General features: G+C 33.0%; 1 protein-coding gene across 2 annotated transcripts in view; it reads right to left on the bottom strand.

Annotated features, from left to right (window-relative positions):
* Positions 1-10,978, bottom strand: part of LOC143226127 (MAP/microtubule affinity-regulating kinase 3-like) — a 68,723-nt gene extending 57,745 nt beyond the window's left edge. For both annotated transcript variants that reach the window (XM_076456677.1, XM_076456680.1), the window contains exon 1: positions 10,870-10,978. The gene's annotated coding sequence lies outside the window, so the exon portion shown is untranslated. The remainder of the gene's footprint in view (positions 1-10,869) is intronic.
* Positions 10,979-12,832: the final 1,854 nt, after the last annotated feature.

Below are 12,832 nucleotides of genomic sequence, written 5' to 3'. Positions count from 1 at the left end.
CATTTATCAGTGATACAAAAAATTCATAATAGACTGCTTAATATTTTTTACAGTTCATTTTAATTTGTCCTTTACCGATATTCAATGGGTAAATTAAAAAGAATGTGGAAAAAAATAAACTTTTTCATGGAAAATAGTCTAAAGGAAGGAAGACCCCTGTAATGAATTATTTCCCACCATGAGAAGCTAAGGGTTGACACCTATATTTGGGCTAACCTGTTTTGGTCAATTTTGTAGAAATCTGTGCTTAAAGGATAACCTTTTTTTTTTTTTTTCTACATTGAATGCAGATTCTGTTTGGGTAATAACCAGACAGTGGTAAAAGTAATGGGTTCAACTTAACTGCGATAGTAATAACCATAGTAAATGTAATGGTCGGCAGCACAACTGTATATATAGAGCCTTACTGAAGATTTATTGGACCAGAACATTCTCAGGTGCAAGGAATACATGTTGGAAACATGTACAACTGTAGAAATTGTACTTAGTCTATGTCTAAAAACTCGTTTACAGATGAAACGATAGTTATAACTCGCCAATTAAAACTTTAACACTTATGCTGCTAAATGGATTTATGAAAAATCAGAATCCAGTTGAGCACACACGTCTTCAATCCTGACTTTCTATAAATATCAAGTCCTTTACACTGTTGTCTGTCTTATCCACTTAACCAGCAATTGTGATTTATTCATCCTTGCTCGATCTTCCATGTTTTCTTTTTACTGATGTCAACCTTTGACATTTAACCAACCTATAAGCCAGTGAAAAAAAAAAAAATGTAACCAGACAGTCTTCACAATGTAATGTATCTTTGGAGATTGGTCTTCCAGCCATACATCTGGTCCAACAGACAGAAGCTTTAAAGATGTCTTAACCCATAGTTAAGACTTATTTAGAAACCATAGAAACAGGTTAAGTGACCCATAGGAAGCTGTCTGGTAGTGAAACATTGGAAAAATTTCATCTGCTTCCACTTCTGACATGACCATAACATACGTCATACTAGGCTGACTTTCCCAAAGTTATGGTCCGAGGAAAAGCCATCCAAGCCCTGGGAGGTAATAATGATGACAGAATCGATGCTAGGAGCATTATTTTCGTCACTGGTCATTACTATGGATGTCAAAATACTGGTATAAACTGCCAGTAAATAACTTGGCAAGAAATCTCAGCAGCAGTTACCTATTTTGAAAATAGCTTCAACTAACATCTCTCTTGCTTATGAACTGTATCAAATCTCAGTCCTGAAATACCACTGCTGCACTCAAGCGTCTCGATGAACTGATACTAGGACTTTAAGCAAGCGGGAGAAGAACTGGAAGCTACGCTTGGGGGGGGGGAATTACCATTTGGGTACAGAATGAACCATAGGTACAGCAACACTCAAGAACACTTGCTGACTGGAATCCAGCGAGTCATGTATTCTCTATCTGCTTTAGCTTTTTATTGAGAGCTTTTTAGTTGTCAACTTCTAAATAAGTGGCATTTCAAGTGAAAATGAAGCCGCACTCTTCTTTGACAGTCTTCATCTTACGATTTTGTGCAAGCATATTTCAAACAACAAGCATTACCCTTCCATATTAGAAGTTATTTGTAATCGTGCAATTTGGTATGCAAGTGTTTTATGTAAATAAATATAAAACGTCATATTCACTTTCAGATAAAATTAGAAGTCGTCATTATTTTCTCTTTATCTTGTGCATAATGAGTGCTTCAAGTTTTTTGAGCTTTGAGTGTTATATATGACTTTATCAATTTTTAAATATAGGTTTATAGTTATAACCTTCTTCGAACTTTAGAGCAACAGTTTTTAATCACTGCTATTAAAGGGAACCTGTTATTGTGTACTGTTAACTTGAATCATTGTTAAATTGTATTGTGATTATGTATTACAAAACTAATTTGTGAAAATCAAAGTTTGTCATCGTTAAAGGATACTTCTTTTGTATCAATAACTTAAAAAAACACACATTTCACATTATTTTCATGTACTTTGTTCTTGAAAATGTAATTATTGTTAAGGAGCTTTACACTCAAACTTTGTACATTTGATTTAATATTGTTTTGGATGGTGTACTGCACTAAAGATGTATTTTTTTTTTTTTGTATTCATAATTGTTAAAGAGCTTATATTGCAACTCGATTTGATATTTGTTTCTTTCTTAAAAGATTGTAGTCTCCATGTAGTCCACGTTTAGTATTGTGTAAGTGTTTCATGGGGCATCAGTAACTTGCACTAGTTTCATGAGCAATCCATGGATTTTATTTCTTCCATTGTTTTTGGAGCTTAGAGACAGCCTGAAAAGAGAAAGAAAGATGAGAAAATATGTAATTTGTAAAGTAAATTCAGCGCTTTCATTCTTCTATGGATCAGTTATAAGTAAGCGCTTGAAAGGGAAAACTAGTAAAATGATATCAGTGGTTATTATTGATATAACTTACAATAGTCTTAGATAATAAAACACCTAAAGTAATTAAGCTGGTACTCTAGTGAATGAATCACACAGTTTACAGTAAGTATAATAATAATTTAGGGGGAAAAATGTCATGTTCTTCTTTCCAAGTAGAATTGAGTGTAGTTTTGTCTATGTAGCTTTGGTTATTGAAAACAATAAATATAAGTCTTGTTTGTCTTGTTGGATTTCGCACAAAAGTGCCGTTTCAAACTATGAAGTGGTAGAGTAAAGGGAAGGCAGCTAGTCAACACAACCCATCACTAACTATTTTCAGACTGAATAGTAGAATTTGACTGTCACTATTATAACACTCGCAGCCACAAAGTGAGGAGCGCGATTTTTTGTTCATTTTTGACACAAACCATGGAACCTCCGATCCGTAGTTGGGAATGCAAATCACTGGACCGGGATCAGACCTATATGAGAGACAGTTCCAATAAAACAACTCGGTATTTTACGTTATATGATGTATTTGTATTAACGTGAACAATTATTTAACTTCTCTTACATAAATATACAGACAGGCATGGAGAGAGAACGATATTACTGGAATAAATACATGTTAATGATGTAATTTTTTTCCCTTGACATATTACATTTTTGGAGAATATCTTAAAAGTTAAATTACTATGAGAACAGCTTTATAAAGGTCGATAAACTTATTTCTTATGTATTAGTCCTAATTAATTTATTTGCATGTAATACGCGTGTGGACTATTATTGACTTTCCTGAACACATTTCAGTCAACTGTTTGTCAGTTATTGTTTCAATGCCTTAGACCATTTATTGTTTTAAATTTTGATCTATTAATTAATTTCTGACAAAATGTTGAACCGTTTTTTCACATTTAAATCAAGTTTCGAACGTCGCGTTAAATTCTTTTCTTTCTTCAAAGTTAAATGATAACAAAGGGAATGTGCTCAGCTTTATTTTTCCTTTAATTGTGTTACATTCATTTACAATTTAGTTTGATAATATTAAATATCTACATATTAACTGTGCACATAACATTTGTCATGCTGCATTATTTAGCTGTTTATATTATTTTACTTCTAAGTTTCTCTTTCTGCCAAAGACATTTTATTCTGGTGCAAGATGGATCAATGTGTCATTTCAGAACATAACGAACGGTTTAACCTAATTTTGTAAAATTGAGCTTATAGACACTTACCCTAAAAACCCAAATTCTCGCTTTATAACGAAAGTTCAAAGTAATTCTGACAAGAAGTTACGTCATACATTCTTATAAATTATATTTCAAAGAAGTTTAAAATGTTAGTCCCAACAAAACATGCGATATATCCGACCGGAAGTGACATCACACGCTATCACATGTCTAAGCTTTTTTTTTATTATTATTTTGCTGTTTGCCAAGACTTCCGTCGACAACTGTTTCGTACCGCATCCTCGCTTCACATTTCCGGCTAAAACTGATGTTGCTTGAACTTTTGTGATTTGCTTTTTATGTTTGTGTTCGTTTCTTGCCGTGGTGTACATATGGTGCTAGGTTATCACACATATTTATGAAAAATAAAACTTAATCGCCCTCTATTTGTTTTTAATTTATTGTAAAGTTGCGAATAGTAATGTTAATTTCTATTTAAATGGCGTGCAGGTTTGTTTAATGTTAGCCTCATGACACTTCAATAAAGTGTTCAAATAGATTAACAAAGATTCCCATTCAAAGTGTCGTTCACTACTCCCGCCACTCCCTTTTTTTTTTTTTTTACGAATTTGATATAAATAAACAATAATAAAAGATGTAATCGTATGGGAAGTTTATGGTCGTCTTGAACACAATAACTCATGATGGTAAGCCTATCACACAATTATGTAATTCACAATAATACTTGAAATATTTTCTTTTGTGTTTACGTCAACAGTTTTTCTGTTGACTGCGCATGCTTGATTGGACATCATCCAGTTTTACCTTAAGCTATACTTTCGCCCAGTTTATCACGTTATTGGTGCTATTAGGGCTCTTTGCGGTCACGATAGTCGTAAAAACGGTAGAAAATGAAAATTCTTTAGTAGCACGGACTTCAGATACGATAAAAGGCTATATATCGTTCATGATCAGCGACGAAGAAGTAACTGCTTTATGTAGCACGAAAACCATAGTTTCTTGTACCATTACTCGTGACATGATCTGTTTTCTAAAGAAAACGCATGCTATTTAGGGTAATACATGTCACGCTGTTCTACAGCAATCGAGGCATGGTAACCTCGATTTCTGTTTATTTTTGACTAAACAAAGTATTTACAGTTCCGACTATCAGATGGCGTTTCTAAACAAGGCATGCGTGCGTTTTCTTATATGAAAGCTTCATCGAGTCTGCCGAGAGGAATCGAGCCCCTAATTTAGCCTTGTAAATCGTACCGCTGTTCCACCGAAGGAATCAAAACAAAGCCAACCGTAATGTTATTAATAAAAATTAATCTTTGTTTTCTTTTTTTGTATACGTATCTATGAATTATAATTCACAGTTTACTAAAACTCATTTGTGTTATATCCGCATTCAATGATGGCTCCGATATCTTATAAAAACAAGGATAAAAGCACTGTGGTGTCTCACGAAATTGGATAAAAATAGCCATTAGCGACGAGCAATACTTTGGGTGTTATAGTAATTTCCCATATAATCATGTTTATTCATAGCCGAATATATTAAACGTAATAAAAAGATCTTACGCGTGTTTAATAAAAAAATAAATTTTTGATTTTGAAACAAATTAATTGTGTTTTTGTGGAGATCTAAATTCTATACAGGTTCGATAATTCTTCTTCACAGTAAACATTCTAACGACATCTATAAGAAAGCAGATGTTTAAAGATTATCAACCTTTTTACGCTCTTTAAATTTATAATTTGCCTTTTTTTTGTAAGCCTGAGCCTATTTATAAATAGACTGTTTATGTCAATCCCGCAGAGTAAGTGTATATACTACTCACTGTGGGCCAGTAACCTACAAATGATTAGTTATATTTCATATCGTTGGAAACAAAAATAATTAGAATTAAAAAAAAAGTTTACAAGCGTTTTAATCGCTGCAGAAAAACGTTAATTACAACAATATTTATTCTTTAGCTTGTGTAATTAATATAGCTTAGTGCTTTAAAATCCATCCACTTAAAATGGAAATACACACACACACACACACACACACATATATATTTAACAAAATATATAATATTGAAAGTCTATAGATATAAAAATCGCAGTTTTGAAGTTCATACAAATGATAACAAAAAAAGACTGTAATAAACAGCTTGTTAATATTGAGTTTCAATGACATTAGCCCCACGCCTAAAACTGGAACAGTGGTATGTCTGCAGATTTACGACACTAGAAACCAGGTTTCGACACCCGCGGTGAGAAGAGCATAGATAGCTCATCGTGTACTTTTGTGTTTAACTTGAAAGAAATCAATCTAGTCAGAACAAGCTATCTCCTTAGATAAAAAAATAACTCATTAAGCAAAGTAGTTAACTAAGTATACTTTTATTTTGTTATTCCTCATAAAGATTGGAAAGCATTATCTCATCAACTGCGTACTTTCGTTGTTAACAATACTTTCGGCCGTAAATCCAATAGTATCTTAAGAGTTGTGACCAGTAGATATTTAAACTACCCCGGTAGTACAGCGGTATATTTACGGATTCACAACGCTACAATCAGCGGTTCAATTCCCCTCGGTGAGCTCAGCAGATGACCCGATGTGGCTTTGCTATGTAAACACACACACACATAGATATTTAGGTTAGTCCTAAATCCATATACTAACCTAACAATGCAAGTTAATCTGTATGATATAATCTTAGATAATAATAAATTAAGTGAAATAAAACTAGATATATTAAGCAGTATAACCACTGTTGTTAATGAAAGTAACCTTAAAGAAAGAGTATAAGTTACTTATACGCACACACTAGTTACCTTCCAGCACAGGTGTAGATTTCATATTCATTGAACAAAATATCAGTGCAATCGTGTGCAAACAAAATTTCCCATAATTCAACATAAATATATTGCGACATAAGGATACTACGGTTAAATATGTTAAACAGACTTGCGAAGACTCTAGAACTACACATTTTACCTTTTTAATATAATAATTTTTAAAAGCCGTTACCTACCATTTTTAGCGCAGATAAATTTGATTTTCATTTTGCATGATATTTATTTGTTTGTTTCAGAGCTACACATTAGGTTGTCTGCATTCTATCCACCGATGGGAATAGAATCCTCGATTTTATTACGGTAAGTTGATAAGTCTGCTTTTGACCAACCGGTAAAAAGAATATTTTAAAGTGAAAAATGAGTATTTATCGTTATTCTTACAATTACTATCAGATGTACTCACATATGAAAAGGCTTATGAAAGTTAACAGATTGTTTATATGATTCATTTATTGATTTTACAGGAAATGATCATTGTTTCATTTTATCTATGGTTCGATCTTTACTGGGGCTTCAACTATATATGCCTAGGTTCGTATGTAGGTCCTCTGTTGGTATGAAGAGGGTACATCTATGTTTACAATAATTTCATTGAGATATATTTGATTTGTCAATGAGAACTCATAGTATTTCATTAATGAAAGGGGAAAAGCTTAAAATAATTATATGTTTTTTATTACATGCTAGTAACAAGTTACGTATATAATAAAGCACACTCTCTTGAGAGGTATTGTTATGTAGTGTTTTTATCAATGAATATTAAATCCCTTAAATGACTTATGATGTTTGGAAACGAAAATATTTAACAGTAATAAACCTAAAAACGTTTTGTTTTCAGAAATGTGCCAATGACAATACAAAGGTTGAGAGCAGATAAGAATAAACTTATTCATGTACACTAGACTTCATTATTTAAATAACATTTTATTTTTTATTTTATTAATCAAAAGACAATAAATTACAAGTGACTGAAAAACAACTCAATTAATATATGATAAGTGTGTTTATCTTAAAAGTACTGTATAAACAATGTGCGAAAAAAAAATCCTCAAATGGCTAGTGGGATCTGAAAACTAAATGAAACCGTATAATTAATGTTTTACCAATCAGATATCTACACTGTTTCTGTTTTTTTTCTAAATACGCTTCTAATGATTAAACGTATATAAACTGTATGTATACTTCACGTAATGAAAGGGCCCAGGTGAGTTAAGGTGTTCAACTCGTAATATGAGGGTCGCGGGTTCGAATCCCCGTCACACTAAACATGCTCGCTCTTTCAGCCGTGAGGGCGTTATAGTGCAACGGTCAATCCCAGTATTCATTGGTAAAAGAGTAGCTCAAGAGTTGGCGGTGAGTGGTGATGACTAGCTGCCTTCCCTCTAGTCTTACACTGCTAAATTAGGAACGGCTAGCACAGATAGCCCTTGTGTAGCTTTGCGCGAAATTCAAAACAAACAAACGTAATGAAAAAGAAAACAGGAGAAATCCCATTAGTATCTCCAGTGGTGACTCCTATTAACTGATCTATAATTAACCATCGCTGGAGCAATGAAATTTATACATTTTAAAAGAAAAATAATTTCATCTTGATACATCCTGAGTCATTCCAAGTTGTTTAAATTATATTTGATAGGTCCAAATGCAAAAGTCTAGGAGGAGTTATAGGACAAACACACTTCTCTCAAATTATTGTAGGGTATATTTATTTCATAATATAATTTTCCAAATTTCTTAAAATAGAAAACTTGTCAATATATACCAACAAAAATTAATTTTTATATTGTAGGGTTTGTTTGTTTGTTTTTTAATTTCGCGCCAAGCTACACGAGGGCTATTTGGGCTAGCACATTCAATGAGGCCCGGCATGGCCAGGTGGTAAAGGCACTCACTCGTAATCTGAAGGTCGCGGGTTCGAATCCCCGTCACACCAAACACAAGCTCGTTCTTTCACCTGAGGGTGCGTTATAATGTGACGGTCAATCCCACTATTCGTTGATAAAAGAGTAGTCCAATAGTTGGCGGTGATGACTAGCTGCATTTCCTCTAGTCTAACACTACTAAATTAGGAACGGCTAGCGCGGACAGCCCTCGAGTAGCTTTGCACGAAATTCAAAACCAAACCAAAATATCCACTAAACTTCTAAATTAAATTAAAAATTTCCAGTCATTTGAAGTCATAATACATAACAAACGTAACATAATAAATTTGAGACTCATGCGATATACATTATAATACATAACACTGTAATTAAATCAGTATAGTTAGCTTAGAGACTGAAAATTTACATTTACATTTTAACTTAGAATAACCTGTAAGTGTGTAACTGATAAGAAACTGAAAACCTATAGAAGTAGAAAAAAGACATAAAATGGACATTTTGGAGCAAAGAAGTGAAAATGGAGAATTTATTTACTTCTGAAATTAAAAAATTTAAATCATACAATATTTGAATTACAAACTACATTTTGATGCTAAGGTTACTGATATAAAATAATAATAAAGTTATTTAATTAAAATTTGAACGTGACTTTAAAATATTATAGGTATTTTGACTAAGCCATACACTTTAGGTTAAAAAATACTCAAAGAAATGTTGATTAGGTTTGTTTGTTTTGAGGGCTATCTGCGCTAGTCGTCCCTAATTCAGCACTGTAAGACTAGAGAGATGGCAGCTAGTCATCACCACCCACCGCCAACTCTTGGGCTACTCTTTTTACCAACGAATAGTGGGATTGAGGGTAACATTATAACGCTCCCACGGCCGAAAGGGCGAGCATGTTTGATGTGATGGGGATTCGAATCAGCGACCCTCTGAGTACGGGATGAGCGCCCAAACCACCTTACCATGCATATCGTACGGACATTGTACCGGTTTTTTTAATAGGTCTTTTTACAAGCAAAATATTTTATTCGCACATCAGTGACAATTTTGTTCATTCTCATTGTAAAGAACCCCGGGGGCACAAGAGTATGTATGTGGACCGATACCGCTACAAATCGGGTTTTGATACCCTTGGTTGGCAAAACACAGCTAAGTCTTTGTGCAGCTTTGTTCTTAATAACAAACAACACTGTAGAAAAAACATATATAGTGTAAAACAAAAACTGTCACTGCATTATGAAGTTTTATTGTTATCAGGAGCCCCGCGGACAGTCTGAAGGTTTATAACACTATAATTATGTTTTTGATACCTACCGTAGGTACAATACAAATAGACCATTTGTGTAAATTTTTTGTCCAGTGATGAACTATTTTTATGCCTATACAATCACTTTATCCTAATAACAATCTAACTACTATTAGTAAAGTCACCGCTCCAAAAGTGTAAATATGAACAATAAGAACTACGCATTCTCCAGAATAAGTATCGACAATTATTCCACGCATATTCTCTATTATAAACAATACCCTGGAAACATCTTTATGTTGTATTATAGTAAAGCTATCAAGATTATCTAGCTCCGTCACTGATCTTAACCTATCATCGAACATTCGTAATAAGGGATTGATTGGTACTCTTGTAACGCACCCATAGTTTAAAATGCAAGGTATATTTTGTGGGGTTGCACATATTCAAACCCCATCTGTCAGCTCCAACACTGAAAGTTCTACCACAGTGCCAACCTGCCCCTTTTTCGCTGGACTACAATTGTGAGTTGCTATTTAGTTAGTGCAAATTTACTCAAAGAGCTATCTGCACTCTGTCCATCACTGGGAATCAAACTTCGGATGTTTACGTCGTACTTCCCTAGACTCACTGCTGAACTACTCGTACACATGAGGATAAAAACAAGAAGTTTTGTTTCGTATTTATATACATTTTACTGATTACAGTAAATTGATTTGAATGTTTTTTTGTTCACTAAAGAGCGTACTATAAGTACGTATTGTGAGGTAGCAAGTTTGTAAGCGGGTTTGTTTGAGAGTGATGGATGAATTCATACTCACGTCATTTGATATTTAAAACAAACAAACAAAACTTTGTAGTTTATCATCGCAATTTTGATATTATGTACAATTCACATAATAGTTTATAAGCCCTAAATTAAAATTTGCTCAAGTTTTACTTCTTCCAGATTATCACATGTAATTTGTTATAACTACCCTAACCTATTACCACATGTAATTTAACCTAATTCTAGCCATGTATCAACAAGAACATTTGAATACTGACATTCTAACCCAATATTTAAGAAATTGTGATCCTAAATTGTTAAATGATATTTCTCAAGACCTTTCATTAAATTCCACAAGTTTAAGTCAAACGCCTTAGTATAAAATTTGAATTGTCAGAGACAAACTGGGTTTCAGGAATTTTTAAAACACAAAATATTCAATCAGTAATTACTTATTAATTATCATCAATAAGGTTTAATTGTGGTTATATATTTACTACATTATCTTGCCTAAACGTTTCAAGAAAATTCTTATTTGATAAAAACCTACCGCAATGTTTCCATCGAAGAGGTGTCACTATATTTACTCCCAATAGAAAACCTAATGGTACTGTGACACCAACCTCTACAGTGAGATTACCAATAGAAAACCTAATGGTACTGTGATACCAACCTCTACAGTGAGATTAGCGTCGGTAACAGTCACGTGCTTGTATGTACATATGTGTAGTACTAAGTTTTATAAAATATGAAGAGCAATACTTAAGTTCATTAAAGTTAAGCTTAGAAGAGGGGTTAGGGCGTACAGCGGTCGGTACACGTGTTTGATTAGTTAACATGAATTAACGTTCAGTAATTATACGCCTTAATAAAAGATAACACTGGCAGCAGCGAAATCAAATCATTAAGTGTCCGTCAGTAGTGTAATTTTTATCGACCAATTATACTAAAGTACAAATCTTTTAACCCCGCCTATTGATCAAATTTGGACACAACTAGGACAGTAAACGAGGCAAACAACTATTGTTTATATACATGTGTTTTGTAAAATAAAGTATACGTCATTCTATTTATTTATTTTTTAATATTATCTTCATTACCAGTATTGGTTAGAATCACTAATATATTCACTTTTATTATTTCTTTGAATATTCTGATTTTATTTTTGACATTGCTTACCATTATTAGCTCAGCAATTGTGCTTATTTATGAATAACCTAAATATCCTGAGCTGGTCGAACCTCAAGAGATATCACATGGTTTACAGTCTAAAATCTCACTCACAGCAACACCACGCTGAAACATTGCATTCCATGAATTCTGATAACATCATAACGGTTTACATAATGAACTCATTATCAATTTAATTTTTAGTTTACATCAAGTATGAAACTTTGTAGAACGGGCGATAAAGTTTCATCATGAATACTTTGCCTAAACAATCTATCAAATAATTATATCAAGTAGTTTGCTCTTAACGGAAGTTAGTTTTAAATATTAATAGCCAACTATTAAAAACAACACAAACATGTAAAGATAATAACTTAGATTGAAGATGTTTTTTATAAAATAGTAAATATACATGTTTGACTTCAATCCCCAAAATAGTAATTCCTCTCCTTCATTTTCCTTATGGTATTTGAACTTTAAAATTTTGTTCATAATAAACTTCCACTTCCTGCTAGATAATGTTTCGCTTGAGCCATGGCCATTAGATAGTAATTAGGTTGAAATGTTTCATATAAAACTGTTTCAAGTAGTATCTTACAATTTGGTTTAAATTTCACCAAAAGCTACACGAGGGCTATCTTCACAAGCCGTCCCTAACTTAGTAGTGTAAAACTATAGGGAAGGTAGTTAGTCATCACCACTCACCGCCAACTTGTGGGCTACTCTTTTATCAACAAATAGTGGGATTAACTGACACTTATAACGCCTCCACAGCTGAAAGAGCGAGCATGTTTGGTGTCACGGGGATTCGAACCCAGGAACTCAGATTGGGAGTCGAATGCTTTAACCACCTGCGCGTGAGTAACTTACGAAACCAGTTCAAATGGAAAGGTTATAATATCCTGATGTTTCAAGCAGATGCTATTCTCTGAATTTTTTAGTAATCTTGTTTTGTTTGTTTGTTCGTATTTAAGTGCAAAGTTACACAATGGGCTACCTTTGCTGTGCCAATTACGAATACCAAAATGGAAGTGAAGGCGCTTTTGTTTACCAAAATATTAATATTCACCTGTTTATTATTAGCTCCGTTATGTAATAAGGTTCGTGAAGACCAGCTTAAAGACTGTATATATACATATATTTATTCTTAACAAGAATAAGCGTTTTATTTATATAAGTTACCACAAATTAATATTTTAGGTATATCGTTGTCATAGTTTCAGTAGAATTTTATGCTGAGTAGACTTAATAGACAGTCCATTAAAATTCTCGAGCATAGTATTGTTGTTATTTCTTATTTATTATATCGACGTACTGTTATATTAGGAGAAAGTGTTTATTTT

The sequence above is a fragment of the Tachypleus tridentatus genome, chromosome 9 (assembly GCF_004210375.1).
Source record: "Tachypleus tridentatus isolate NWPU-2018 chromosome 9, ASM421037v1, whole genome shotgun sequence".
Classification (NCBI taxonomy): Eukaryota; Metazoa; Arthropoda; class Merostomata; order Xiphosura; family Limulidae; genus Tachypleus; species Tachypleus tridentatus.
This window is presented reverse-complemented; position numbering and strand designations above follow the sequence as displayed.